This window comes from Anomaloglossus baeobatrachus, chromosome 8, assembly GCF_048569485.1.
Source record: "Anomaloglossus baeobatrachus isolate aAnoBae1 chromosome 8, aAnoBae1.hap1, whole genome shotgun sequence".
NCBI classification, from domain to species: domain Eukaryota; kingdom Metazoa; phylum Chordata; class Amphibia; order Anura; family Aromobatidae; genus Anomaloglossus; species Anomaloglossus baeobatrachus.
The window spans coordinates 244,984,897-244,999,020 of NC_134360.1; positions in this window are offsets into that span (position 1 = coordinate 244,984,897).

The window sequence follows — 14,124 nt, forward strand, 5'->3', positions numbered from 1 at the left end:
CAGTGGAGCAGCTCAGGAGGGTTAGTGTGCGGCAGCGAAGGGTCGGCGATATGGAGGGCTCGGAGGGGGTGTCACTGCAGTGGAGCAGCTCAGGAGGGTCAGTGTGCGGCAGCGGAGGGTCGGCGATACAGAGGGTTCGGAGGGGGTGTCACTGCAGTGGAGCAGCTCAGGAGGGTCAGTGTGCGGCAGCGGAGGGTCGGCGATATGGAGGGCTCGGAGGGGGTGTCACTGCAGTGGAGCAGCTCAAGAGGGTCAGTGTGCGGCAGCGGAGGGTCGGCGATACAGAGGGTTCGGAGGGGGTGTCACTGCAGTGGAGCAGCTCAGGAGGGTCAGTGTGCGGCAGCGGAGGGTCGGTGATACGGAGGGCTCGGAGGGGGTGTCACTGCAGTGGAGCAGCTCAGGAGGGTCAGTGTGTGGCAGCGGAGGGTCGGCGATACAGAGGGTTCGGAGGGGGTGTCACTGCAATGGAGCAGCTCAGGAGGGTTAGTGTGCAGCAGCGGAGGGTCGGCGATACGGAGGGCTGGGAGGGGGTGTCACTGCAGTGGAGCAGCTCAGGGGGGTCAGTGTGCGGCAGCGGAGGGTCAGCGATACAGAGGGTTCGGAGGGGGTGTCACTGCAGTGGAGCAGCTCAGGAGGGTCAGTGTGTGGCAGCGGAGGGTCGGCGATACAGAGGGTTCGGAGGGGGTGTCACTGCAGTGGAGCAGCTCAGGAGGGTTAGTGTGCAGCAGCGGAGGGTCGGTGATACGGATGGCTCGGAGGGGGTGTCACTGCAGTGGAGCAGCTCAGGAGGGTCAGTGTGTGGCAGCGGAGGGTCGGTGATACGGATGGCTCGGAGGGGGTGTCACTGCAGTGGAGCAGCTCAGGAGGGTCAGTGTGTGGCAGCGGAGGGTCGGCGATACAGAGGGTTCGGAGGGGTGTCACTGCAATGGAGCAGCTCAGGAGGGTCAGTGTACGGCAGCGGAGGGTCGGCGATACAGAGGGTTCGGAGGGGGTGTCACTGCAATGGAGCAGCTCAGGAGGGTCAGTGTGCGGCAGCGGAGGGTCGGCGATATGGAGGGTTCGGAGGGGGTGTCACTGCAGTGGAGCAGCACAGGAGGGTCAGTGTGCGGCAGCGGAGGGTCGGTGATACGGATGGCTCGGAGGGGGTGTCACTGCAGTGGAGCAGCTCAGGAGGGTTAGTGTGCGGCAGAGGAGGGTCGGCGATACAGAGGGTTCGGAGGGGTGTCACTGCAATGGAGCAGCTCAGGAGGGTCAGTGTGCGGCAGAGGAGGGTCGGCGATACAGAGGGTTCGGAGGGGGTGTCACTGCAATGGAGCAGCTCAGGAGGGTCAGTGTGCGGCAGCGGAGGGTCGGCGATACAGAGGGTTCGGAGGGGGTGTCACTGCAAAGGAGCAGCTCAGGAGGGTCAGTGTGCGGCAGCGGAGGGTCGGCGATACAGAGGGTTCGGAGGGGGTGTCACTGCAGTGGAGCAGCTCAGGAGGGTCAGTGTGCGGCAGCGGAGGGTCGGCGATACAGAGGGTTCGGAGGGGGTGTCACTGCAGTGGAGCAGCTCAGGAGGGTCAGTGTGCGGCAGCGGAGGGTCGGCGATATGGAGGGCTTGGAGGGGGTGTCACTGCAGTGGAGCAGCTCAGGAGGGTCAGTGTGCGGCAGCGGAGGGTCGGCGATATGGAGGGCTTGGAGGGGGTGTCACTGCAGTGGAGCAGCTCAGGAGGGTCAGTGTGCGGCAGCAGAGGGTCGGCGATATGGAGGGCTCGGAGGGGGTGTCACTGCAATGGAGCAGCTCAGGAGGGTCAGTGTGCGGCAGCAGAGGGTCGGCGATATGGAGGGCTCGGAGGGGGTGTCACTGCAATGGAGCAGCTCAGGAGGGTCAGTGTGCGGCAGTGGAGGGTCGGTGATACGGAGGGTTCGGAGGGGGTGTCACTGCAATGGAGCAGCTCAGGAGGGTCAGTGTGCGGCAGTGGAGGGTCGGCGATACGGAGGGCTCGGAGGGGGTGTCACTGCAGTGGAGCAGCTCAAGAGGGTCAGTGTGCGGCAGCGGAGGGTCGGTGATACAGAGGGTTCGGAGGGGGTGTCACTGCAGTGGAGCAGCTCAGGAGGGTCAGTGTGCGGCAGCGGAGGGTCGGCGATACAGAGGGTTCGGAGGGGGTGTCACTGCAGTGGAGCAGCTCAGGAGGGTCAGTGTGCGGCAGCGGAGGGTCGGCGATACAGAGGGTTCGGAGGGGGTGTCACTGCAGTGGAGCAGCTCAGGAGGGTCAGTGTGCGGCAGCGGAGGGTCGGCGATACAGAGGGTTCGGAGGGGGTGTCACTGCAGTGGAGCAGCTCAGGAGGGTTAGTGTGCGGCAGTGGAGGGTCGGCGATACAGAGGGTTCGGAGGGGGTGTCACTGCAGTGGAGCAGCTCAGGAGTGTTAGTGTGCGGCAGCGGAGGGTCGGCGATATGGAGGGCTCGGAGGGGGTGTCACTGCAGTGGAGCAGCTCAGGAGGGTCAGTGTGCGGCAGCGGAGGGTCGGCGATATGGAGGGCTCGGAGGGGGTGTCACTGCAGTGGAGCAGCTCAGGAGGGTCAGTGTGCTGCAGCGGAGGGTCGAAAATACTGCAGGCTTGTGGGTTGTCACAGCAGCGAGCACCATTGTTCTACCGGTGGCCTCAGAGGAGGGGTTGTCGTGGCTCAAGAGGGTCAGTGTGCGGTAGCGGAGGGTCGGCAATACTGCGGGCTTGTAGTGTGTCCATTGAATCGCCGGTGCTTGATGCAATGGACTTAAAAAAAAATGGCCGCGGCGTGTGCACAGATTGGCCTCTGCAGCCATTTTCTTGAAGTCCATCGCGTCAACCACCAGCAATTCAAAGCAGCCCACAACTGGTGCACATTGACCCTCTTGAGCCCCAACACCCCTGTCCTCCGAGCCCACCGGCAGATCAATGGCACCTGCTGCCGTGACACCCCATGAGTCCGCAGCATCGCTGACCCTCCGCCTACTGACCCTCTGTAGCCGAGACACCCCCTCCGACGAGCCCGAAGCATCGCCTACCCTGCTCCACCACCGCCGCTCCCCCCCTGCTGAGCTAATATAAGATGCACTAGGATTATAAGACGGACCCTCATTTTAACAGAAAAAATGTTTTTCTTATTTTCCTCCTTCAAATTTGTGGTGCATCTTATAAAACGAAAAATACCGTACTTATTTTTGCAGTAAAAACTGACTTTATTAAACATGTACTGTAGACGAATGATATATATAATTCACACCCAAAAAAGCAGCAAAAATTAGCTTTTTGCAGCAGCTTTACTGCCAAAAGAGCAGAATAAAAAGCAGCAAAAACGTGACGTGTGAATACAGCCAACTTCCATTTCCGTACCCTTGAAAACCAGACTCTACTATGTGTCATCCATTGTATCTCTGATTTACATTCATGTTATTCTCCTTTTTTAAAAGACTGAAGGCAGTAAATAATCTGGACGGTTTTTTTCCCGTTGACACTCGGCAATGGATGAGTTGACGTTCATTTTTCCATCCTTTGTTTTTTATTATTCAGCGGTTTTGATGCTTCCGCATAGAATTAAATGACAGCATATGATCCGAAAAAACGGATGAACGCAAGAAATTCACCGTGTATAATACAACGGACCGACAGATCCAGTTAAAGAAAAAAATAACCTGTGAACGGTTGCATTAAAGTCTATGGTTCAGTGACCTGTACAGCCAGCACCTGCGCAAATGTGTGACTGCAGCCGTATAATAAGGAAAAGGGATGGTTTTGGTGAAGAGCAAAGTTGATGGACAGATGGGAAGAATACTGCCCGGTACTAAATCACAGCTATTAACATTTATTTATTTTAATGATTGTGTTACAAGACATCTATCCAAATAAAGCAAAACATAATAAGTGATCATTAATAAGGAAAATATTATATTCTTGTACATAGGAGCAGTATTAGTAGTTATATTCTTGTACATAGGGGGCAGTATTATAGTAGTTATATTCTTGTACATAGGGCCAGTATTATAGTAGTTACATTCTTGTATATAGGACAGTATTATAGCAGTTATATTCCTGTACATAGGAGCAGTATTATAGTAGTTATATTCTTGTACATAGGGGCAGTATTATAGTAGTTATATTCTTGTACATAGGAGCAGTATTATAGTAGTTACATTCTTGTATATAGGACAGTATTATAGCAGTTATATTCCTGTACATAGGAGCAGTATTATAGTAGTTATATTCTTGTACATAGGGAGCAGTATTATAGTAGTTATATTCTTGTACATAGGAGCAGTATTATAGTAGTTACATTCTTGTATATAGGACAGTATTATAGCAGTTATATTCCTGTACATAGGAGCAGTATTATAGCAGTTATATTCTTGTACATAGGAGCAGTATTATAGTAGTTATATTCTTGTACATAGGGCCAGTATTATAGTAGTTATATTCTTGTACATAGGGAGCAGTATTATAGTAGTTATATTCTTGTACATAGGAGCAGTATTATAGTAGTTACATTCTTGTATATAGGACAGTATTATAGCAGTTATATTCCTGTACATAGGAGCAGTATTATAGTAGTTATATTCTTGTACATAGGGGCAGTATTATAGTAGTTATATTCTTGTACATAGGGGGCAGTATTATAGTAGTTATATTCTTGTACATTGGGGCAGTATTATAGTAGTAATAGTCTTGTACATAGGGGCAGTATTATAGTAGTTATATTCTTGTACATTGGGGCAGTATTATAGTAGTAATAGTCTTGTACATAGGGGCAGTATTATAGTAGTTATATTCTTGTACATTGGGGCAGTATTATAGTAGTAATAGTCTTGTACATAGGGGTAGTATTATAGTAGTTATATTCTTGTACATAGGAGCAGTATTATAGTAGTTATATTCTTGTATATAGGGGGCAGTATTATAGTAGTTATATTCTTATATATAGGGGGCAGTATTATAGTAGTTATATTCTTGTATATAGGAGCAGTATTATAGTAGTTATATTCTTATATATAGGGAGCAGTATTATAGTAGTTATATTCTTGTATATAGGAGCAGTATTATAGTAGTTATATTCTTGCACATAGGAGCAGTATTATAGTAGTTATATTCTTGTAAATAGGAGCAGTATTATAGTAGTTATATTCTTGCACATAGAGGCAGTATTATAGTAGTTATATTCTTGTACATAGAGGGCAGTATTATAGTAGTTATATTCTTGTACATAGGAGCAGTATTATAGTAGTTATAGTCTTGTACATAGGAGCAGTATTATAGTAGTTATATTCTTGTACAGTGGCGTAACTAGAGTTTGATGGGCCCTGGTGCAAACTTTGGACCGGGGCCCCCCCTCCATGTACACAACACTTAGGGTACGGGATAATGATGCTGACACTTGGCTTTTACCCACAGCACCCAGGTTTCCCATGATCTAAAATCCCTCTATCAGCACCCAGCTTTCCCATGCTCTGTCATACATCTTTCCCTCAGCACCCAGCTTTCCCATATCAGAGCATGAGAAAGCTGGGTGCTGAGAGATGTATAGCAGAGCATGGGAAAGCTGGGTGCTGAGAGATGTACAGCAGAGCATGGGGAAGCTGGGTGCTGAGAGATGTATATCAGAGTATGGGAAAGCTGGGTGCTGAGAGATGAACAGCAGAGCATGGGAAAGCTGGGTGCTGAGAGATGTACAGCAGAGCATGGGAAAGCTGGGTGCTGAGAGATGTATATCAGAACATGGGAAAGCTGGGTGCTGAGAGATGTATAGCAGAACATGGGAAAGCTGGGTGCTGAGAGATGTATAGCAGAACATGGGAAAGCTAAGTGCTGAGAGATGTATAGCAGAACATGGGAAAGCTGGGTGCTGAGAGATGTATATCAGAACATGGGAAAGCTGGGTGCTGAGAGATGTACAGCAGAGCATGGGAAAGCTGGGTGCTGAGAGATGTATAGCAGAGCATGGGAAAGCTGGGTGCTGAGAGATGTATAGCAGAGCATGGGAAAGGTGGGTGCTGAGAGATGTATAGCAGAGCATGGGAAAGCTGGGTGCTGAGAGATGTATAGCAGAGCATGGGAAAGCTGGGTGCTGAGAGATGTATAGCAGAGCATGGGAAAGCTGGGTGCTGAGAGATGTATAGCAGAGCATGGGAAAGCTGGGTGCTGAGAGATGTATAGCAGAGCATGGGAAAGGTGGGTGCTGAGAGATGTATAGTAGAGCATGGGAAAGCTGGGTGCTGAGAGATGTACAGCAGAACATGGGAAAGCTGGGTGCTGAGAGATGTACAGCAGAGCATGGGAAAGCTGGGTGCTGAGAGATGCACAGCAGAGCATGGGAAAGCTGGGTGCTGAGAGATGTATAGCAGAGCATGAGAAAGCTGGGTGCTGAGAGATGTATAGCAGAGCATGGGAAAGCTGGGTGCTGAGAGATGTATAGCAGAGCATGGGAAAGCTGGGTGCTGAGAGATGTACAGCAGAGCATGGGAAAGCTGGGTGCTGAGAGATGTACAGCAGAGCATGGGAAAGCTGGGTGCTGAGAGATGTACAGCAGAGCATGGGAAAGCTGGGTGCTGAGAGATGTATAGCAGAACATGGGAAAGCTGGGTGCTGAGAGATGTATAGCAGAGCATGGGAAAGGTGATTGCTGAGAGATGTATATCAGAACATGGGAAAGCTGGGTGCTGAGAGATGTATAGCAGAACATGGGAAAGCTGGGTGCTGAGAGATGTATAGCAGAGCATGGGAAAGGTGATTGCTGAGAGATGTATATCAGAACATGGGAAAGCTGGGTGCTGAGAGATGTATAGCAGAACATGGGAAAGCTGGGTGCTGAGAGATGTATAGCAGAACATGGGAAAGCTGGGTGCTGAGAGATGTATAGCAGAGCATGGGAAAGCTGGGTGCTGAGAGAAGATGTATAGCAGAGCATGGGAAAGCTGGGTGCTGAGGGAAAGATGTATAGCAGAACATGGGAAAGATGTATAGCAGAGCATGGGAAAGCTGGGTGCTGAGAGATGTATAGAAGAGCATGGGAAAGCTGGGTGCTGAGAGATGTATAGAAGAGCATGGGAAAGCTGGGTGCTGAGAGAAGATGTATAGCAGAGCATGGGAAAGCTGGGTGCTGAGGGAAAGATGTATAGCAGAGCATGGGAAAGCTGGGTGCTGAGAGAAGATGTATAGCAGAGCATGGGAAAGCTGGGTGCTGAGGGAAAGATGTATAGCAGAACATGGGAAAGATGTATAGCAGAGCATGGGAAAGCTGGGTGCTGAGAGATGTATAGAAGAGCATGGGAAAGCTGGGTGCTGAGAGATGTATAGCAGAGAATGGGAAAGCTGGGTGCTGAGAGATGTATATCAGAGCATGGGAAAGCTGGGTGCTGAGAGATGTATAGCAGAGCATGAGAAAGCTAGGTGCTGAGAGATGTATAGCAGAGCATGGGAAAGCTGGGTGCTGAGAGATGTACAGCAGAGCATGGGAAAGCTGGGTGCTGAGAGATGTACAGCAGAGCATGGGAAAGCTGGGTGCTGAGAGATGTACAGCAGAGCATGGGAAAGCTGGGTGCTGAGAGATGTATAGCAGAGCATGGGAAAGCTGGGTGCTGAGAGATGTATAGCAGAGCATGGGAAAGCTGCGTGCTGAGAGATGTACAGCAGAGCATGGGAAAGCTGGGTGCTGAGAGATGTATAGCAGAGCATGGGAAAGCTGGGTGCTGAGAGATGTATAGCAGAGCATGGGAAAGCTGGGTGCTGAGAGATGTATAGCAGAGCATGGGAAAGCTGGGTGCTGAGAGATGTATAGCAGAGCATGGGAAAGCTGGGTGCTGAGAGATGTATAGCAGAGCATGGGACAGCTGGGTGTTGAGAGAAGATGTATAGCAGAGCATGGGAAAGCAGGGTGCTGAGAGATGTATAGCAGAGCATGGGAAAGCTGGGTGCTGAGAGATGTATAGCAGAGCATGGGACAGCTGGGTGTTGAGAGATGTATAGCAGAGCATGGGAAAGCTGGGTGCTGAGAGATGTATAGCAGAGCATGGGAAAGCTGGGTGCTGAGAGATGTATAGCAGAGCATGGGAAAGCTGGGTGCTGAGAGATGTATAGCAGAGCATGGGAAAGCTGGGTGCTGAGAGATGTATAGCAGAGCATGGGAAAGCTGGGTGCTGAGAGATGTACAGCAGAGCATGGGAAAGCTGGGTGCTGAGAGATGTACAGCAGAGCATGGGAAAGCTGGGTGCTGAGAGATGTACAGCAGAGCATGGGAAAGCTGGGTGCTGAGAGATGTACAGCAGAGCATGGGAAAGCTGGGTGCTGAGAGATGTACAGCAGAGCATGGGAAAGCTGGGTGCTGAGAGATGTACAGCAGAGCATGGGAAAGCTGGGTGCTGAGAGATGTACAGCAGAGCATGGGAAAGCTGGGTGCTGAGAGATGTACAGCAGAGCATGGGAAAGCTGGGTGCTGAGAGATGTACAGCAGAGCATGGGAAAGCTGGGTGCTGAGAGATGTATAGCAGAGCATGGGACAGCTGGGTGTTGAGAGAAGATGTATAGCAGAGCATGGGAAAGCTGGGTGCTGAGAGATGTATAGCAGAGCATGGGAAAGCTGGGTGCTGAGAGATGTATATCAGAGCATGGGAAAGAGCCCTTTTCCCTCAGCACAAAACATTCCCATCCCATACTTGTATCTTTTTCCTCCCTCAAATATAGTTCTCCAAATACTATAATGGCCCTCACATAGCCTTCCATATAGTATAAAGGGTCCCACATAACCCTTTATATATTAGAATGCACCCCCATAGTCCTCCATGTATTATAATGCATTTCCCATAGTTCTCCATATTTTATACTGCACCACAGTCCCCCATGCTTTATAATGCACCCCCACAGACCATGTGTAAGGTAGCCTCCATAGTCCTCCATATATTATAATGTAGCCCCCATAGTCCTATATGTATTATAATGCAGCCCCATAGACCTCCATGTATAATGCGCTGCTATAGTCTGTATAAGGTGTCCTTCATGTTTATTATGCAGTCCCATAGACCTCCATGTATCATGCAGCCAGCCCCCCCAGGGCTTCCATGTGTCATGCAGCCAGCTTCCCCAGGACCTCCATGTGTCATGCAGCCAGCCCCCCCAGGGCCTCCATGTGTCATGCAGCCAGCCCCCCCAGGGCCTCCATGTGTCATGCAGCCAGCTTCCCCAGGACCTCCATGTGTCATGCAGGCAGCCCCCCCAGGTGTCATGCAGCCAGCCCCCCCAGGGCCTCCATGTGTCATGCAGCCATCCCCCCAGGGTCTCCATGTGTCATGCAGCCAGCCCCCCCAGGGCCTCCATGTGTCATGCAGCCAGCCCCCCCAGGGCCTCCATGTGTCATGCAGCCATCCCCCCAGGGCCTCCATGTGTCATGCAGCCATCCCCCCAGGGCCTCCATGTGTCATGCAGCCAGCCCCACCAGGGCCTCCATGTATCATGCAGCCAGCCCCCAGGACCTCCATGTGTCATGCAGCCAGCCCCCCCAGGGCCTCCATGTGTCATGCAGCCAGCCCCCCCAGGGCCTCCATGTGTCATGCAGCCAGCCCCCAGGACCTCCATGTGTCATGCAGCCAGCCCCCCCAGGGCCTCCATGTGTCATGCAGCCAGCCCCCCCAGGGCCTCCATGTGTCATGCAGCCAGCCCCCCCAGGGCCTCCATGTGTCATGCAGCCAGCCCCCCCAGGGCCTCCATGTGTCATGCAGCCAGCCCCCAGGACCTCCATGTGTCATGCAGCCAGCCCCCCCAGGGTCTCCATGTGTCATGCAGCCAGCCCCCCCAGGGCCTCCATGTGTCATGCAGCCAGCCCCCCCAGGGCCTCCATGTGTCATGCAGCCAGCCCCCCCCAGGGCCTCCATGTGTCATGCAGCCAGCCCCCCCAGGGCCTCCATGTGTCATGCAGCCAGCCCCCCCAGGGCCTCCATGTGTCATGCAGCCAGCCCCCCCAGGGCCTCCATGTGTCATGCAGCCAGCCCCCCCAGGGCCTCCATGTGTCATGCAGCCAGCCCCCCCAGGGCCTCCATGTGTCATGCAGGCAGCTTCCCCCCCAGGTGTCATGCAGCCATCCCCCCCAGGGCCTCCATGTGTCATGCAGCCAGCCCCCCCCCCCCCCAGGTGTCATGCAGCCATCCCCCCCAGGGCCTCCATGTGTCATGCAGCCAGCCCCCAGGGCTTCTATGTGTAATGCAGCCAGCTCCCCCAGGGCCTCCATGTGTCATGCAGGCAGCTTCCCCGGGCCTATATGTGTCATGCAGCCAGCCCCCCCAGGGCCTCCATGTGTCATGCAGGCAGCCCCCCCAGGGCCTCCATGTGTCATGCAGCCAGCCCCCCCCCCAGGTGTCATGCAGCCAGCCCCCCCAGGGCCTCCATGTGTCATGCAGCCAGCCCCCAGGGCTTCTATGTGTAATGCAGCCTGCCAGCCAGCCCCCCCAGGGCCTCCATGTATCATGCAGGCAGCTTCCCCGGGCCTATATGTGTAATGCAGCCTGCCAGCCAGCCCCCCCAGGGCCTCCATGTGTCATGCAGCCAGCTTCCCTGGGCCTATATGTGTCATGCAGCCAGCAAAATAAAAAAACAAGTATCTCTCAGCTCCTTCTGACCCCTGCGACTGCGGTAGTTATGCCCCTGCCCCCATATGTCACACACCCTGCTCCCTATACAGCCTGCACCCCCATATCACACACACACCCTGACCCACATATCTCACCCTGCCTGTGCCCCAACTTACCCCTCTCAAACACTCTGCACCCTTCACATGCTTCTGTCACAGTCTGCAGCCCTCATATCCCCTCACCCTGCAGCCCCTCCCCTCATGTCCCCTCTTTTCTCATTACCACTCCTCATGTGTTCGAAGTATCTTCTCCTGCTTTCTGCCCGGCATCCTGTGTCTCCTCCCACACAGTCACATGGGCGTGACATCATCGCAGGTCCTGGTAGGGATGGTTTCCGCCAGCCGTGCAGGAGCACATCTCCTCTGCAGCAGGTCAGGAACGCCTCTGCCCCCCTGCAGACACTGGGCCCCCCTGACTCACAGGCCGGCCCCCTAACGGTCGCGCAGTCGGCCACTACATAGTGGCACTACACATAGGGGCCCGGCAGCCGGCTCTGCAGAGCGGCTGCCGGGCCCCTATAACCCTGCGGGCCCGGTCGCAGTGGCGACCTCTGCGACCGCGATCGTTACGCCCCTGTTCTTGTACATAGGGGGCAGTATTATAGTAGTTATATTCTTGTACATAGGAGCAGTATTATAGTAGTTATAGTCTTGTACATAGGAGCAGTATTATAGTAGTTATATTCTTGTACATAGGGGGCAGTATTATAGTAGTTATATTCTTGTACATAGCGGCAGTATTATAGTGGTTATATTCTTGTACATAGGGGGTAGTATGATAGTAGTTATATTCTTGTATATAGGGAGCAGTATTATAGTAGTTATATTCTTGTACATAGTGGCAGTATTATAGTAGTTATATTCTTGTAAATAGGAGCAGTATTATAGTAGTTATATTCTTGTACATAGGGGCAGTATTATAGTAGTTATATTCTTGTAAATAGGAGCAGTATTATAGTAGTTATATTCTTGTACATAGGGGGCAGTATTATAGTAGTTATATTCTTGTAAATAGGAGCAGTATTATAGTAGTTATATTCTTGTATATAGGGAGCAGTATTATAGTAGTTATATTCTTGTACATAGTGGCAGTATTATAGTAGTTATATTCTTGTATATAGGAGCAGTATTATAGTAGTTATATTCTTGCACATAGAGGGCAGTATTATAGTAGTTATATTCTTGTACATAGGAGCAGTATTATAGTAGTTATATTCTCGTACATAGGGGGCAGTATTATAGTAGTTATATTCTTGTACATAGGAGCAGTATTATAGTAGTTATATTCTCGTACATAGAGGGCAGTATTATAGTAGTTATATTCTTGTACATAGGGGGCAGTATTATAGTAGTTATATTCTTGTACATAGGGGGCAGTATTATAGTAGTTATATTCTTGTACATAGGGGTCAGTATTATAGTAGTTATATTCTTGTACATAGGGGCAGTATTATAGTAGTTATATTCTTGTACATAGGAGTAGTATTATAGTAGTTATATTCTTGTATATAGGAGCAGTATTATAGTAGTTATATTCTCGTACATAGAGGGCAGTATTATAGTAGTTATATTCTTGTACATAGAGGGCAGTATTATAGTAGTTATATTCTTGTACATAGGGGTCAGTATTATAGTAGTTATATTCTTGTACATAGGAGCAGTATTATAGTAGTTATATTCTTGTACATAGGGGGCAGTATTATAGTAGTTATATTCTTGTACATAGTGGCAGTATTATAGTAGTTATATTCTTGTATATAGGAGCAGTATTATAGTAGTTATATTCTTGTACATAGGGGGCAGTATTATAGTAGTTATATTCTTGTACATAGGGACAGTATTATAGTAGTTATATTCTTGTACATAGGGGGCAGTATTATAGTAGTTATATTCTTGTACATAGGAGCAGTATTATAGTAGTTATATTCTTGTACATAGAGGCAGTATTATTAGGGTACATGCCCATGAGGAGTTTTACTCATGTTTTTGCCGCTTCTTTTTTCCCTATGGCTTCATTGGGGGGACACAGGAGACATGGGTCTATGCTGCTGCCACAAGGCAAGATAAAAGACCTCTCCTCCGCAGTAGTATACACCCAACAACTGGGGATAAGCTGATGAGCTTTACCTTAGTGTCTGTAGGAGGCAGACATTGCGTTGCTTTCCGGCTGTTTCTACCTTACATTTGTTGTTTTTTCTTAATGATTTCCCTTGATCTTTCAGATACTCTCTGTTGCTCAATCACAAGCTGTGCTTCGTCATCGCACCTAGAGATGGAGCGCACGGTGTGGGGCTGCGTCACTGCTGCTGCCGCTCGGGTCTGTGTGGCAGGACCCTTACTTTCCTAACACATCAGTGTTTGGGGCTTCCAGGAGGATTGGTCCTTGCACCATTCCCCTTCCCGCTCGCCCCCCAGAGCCTGACATGCAGGGAGGGAAGAAGAGCTGGATTTTTACCAGACACCCGACAGGCAGCGCTTGGGTTGTCTGATGATCGCTTTCCATCTTCATTCTGCAAAGAAAGATTTTTGGGACCTTCAGGACAAGTATTTCACCCCCTTGTCCCTAGATCCCGGCTCACAGTTGGGCTCCTGAATTTAAAGGGGTATTCCCATCTCCAAGATCCTATTCTATTATGTAGTAGGTGTAATAATATAATAATAATAATAATAATAATCTTATCTCTAGAGCATTGCAGGACCTTAGGTATCCATGGTTACGACCACATATAGTCACAGGTGCTTGTGGTCGTTACCATGGATACCTAAGGTCCTGCAATGCTCTGAATATGAGGTACGTGACAGTGAAGAACTATATTACATTTCTAATTGGAGGGATTTGCTGATATTATTATTATTATTATACCTACAACATATTGGGATGGGATCTTGGAGATGGGAATACCCCTTTAAATAATAAAAAAAGAAGAAATATGTCATTTTATTATATGTGAATTACAGGGATAGCGTTTGGATTCGTAATCTTTCCCTTCGCCGACACTTAATCCAATTTTTGCCATGCCCTGCCGCTACCGCTGCACCTCCCTCCCTGCTCCTGCCAACAGCTACACCTTAAAATTTACTCCTCAGCTTTTAGCGAGGCCTACTGCCCTGCTCAGACGCACCCCCAGCCACGCGCTCAAGTATATGTGCGCAGCTTATGTGCTCATTTCCTGGCACCACCCACTGTTCTCAGCCACTCATTGTCCCCCCCCCCCTCCAGTCATGCGGGAACTTGCGCACGCTCCCTAACTCCGCCCCATTTATCGCCTTTACTATAGACGCCAGCTCCACGCGACGCTCTGTTGAACAGCCCTGCCTCTACTCTTGGTTGACCATCTTGGGTCCGTGCGCCGCCTCCAGCAGGCCTTCCATATCCTGGGTTAATAGTTTTTTGCCCTCAGCAGCGCCCTTTTCTGCATGTTTTCATGTTCTTTTTTTTCTCTATAAGAGATTCACACCCCCCTGCAGCTGCCTCACCCCTCTACCCATTTTTTTTACAA